This window comes from Sminthopsis crassicaudata, chromosome 1 (assembly GCF_048593235.1).
Source record: "Sminthopsis crassicaudata isolate SCR6 chromosome 1, ASM4859323v1, whole genome shotgun sequence".
Taxonomy (NCBI): domain Eukaryota; kingdom Metazoa; phylum Chordata; class Mammalia; order Dasyuromorphia; family Dasyuridae; genus Sminthopsis; species Sminthopsis crassicaudata.
The window spans coordinates 578,119,902-578,120,877 of record NC_133617.1 but is presented as its reverse complement, the minus strand read 5'-3'; positions in this window follow the sequence as shown (position 1 = coordinate 578,120,877).

Below are 976 nucleotides of genomic sequence, written 5' to 3'. Positions count from 1 at the left end.
CTTGTGCAGCCAAACAACTCTATGGACATGTATACACATTGTATTTAACATATACTTTAACATATTTAACATATATTGGTCTACCTGCCATCTGGGGAAGGAGATGGAGGGAAGGAGGGGAAAAATTGGAACAAAAGGTTTTGCAACTGTCAATACTGAAAAATTACCCATGCATATATCTTGTAAATAAAAAGCTATAATAAAAAAAAAAGAAAAGAAAAACTAGTCTGTGACTGAAAATGTTTACATACTAGAGTTAATATTTCAATTTTAAGATTTACTAATCTTATTCAATTAAAACTAAATATGAGGGGCAGCTAGGTGGTGTGGTGGATAGAGCACCAACCCTGACTTCAGGAGGACCCGAGTTCAAATCTGGTCTCAAACACTTAACACTTCCTAGCTGTGTGACCCTGGGCAAGTCACTTAACCCCAGCCTCAAAAAAGGAAAAAAACAAAACAAAACAAAACAAAACAAAACAAAAAAACAACTAAATATGGATTCTTGGGATAAGAAAATATATTGAAAAAATGCAAGCAATGTAAAACAAGATACAGTTATTCCTTCCACATCACAAGAGTTAGGAGTGTGGGACTCTTGATCTAGAAAATCCAAGTAAAATTTTTTGACTCTGCCTTTGTACCAGAGGAAAAAAGTCTGAATTTTTTCTTTTTTGTGGTATTTCTAGTACCTTATTGTAAAATTTGGGTTAAGTATTTGATTATAGGCTTTGTGTTATCTGTGGCTTCTACAAAATTTTCCCCAAAATTCCCACTTAATTTCTTAAACCAACCCATAATGTATAGATGAGGAAAATTACAATGTGGAAGAGATAACTGTAATTTTTTATATGTAATTTTAAAAATAAATATAGTATCTCAATTTCTTTGATTTATGAAATAACTGTATAAATTATGTCAAGTAGTGATTCCTTCTTTTGATATATCTTTGGATATGTGATGTAACTGTTGTGAT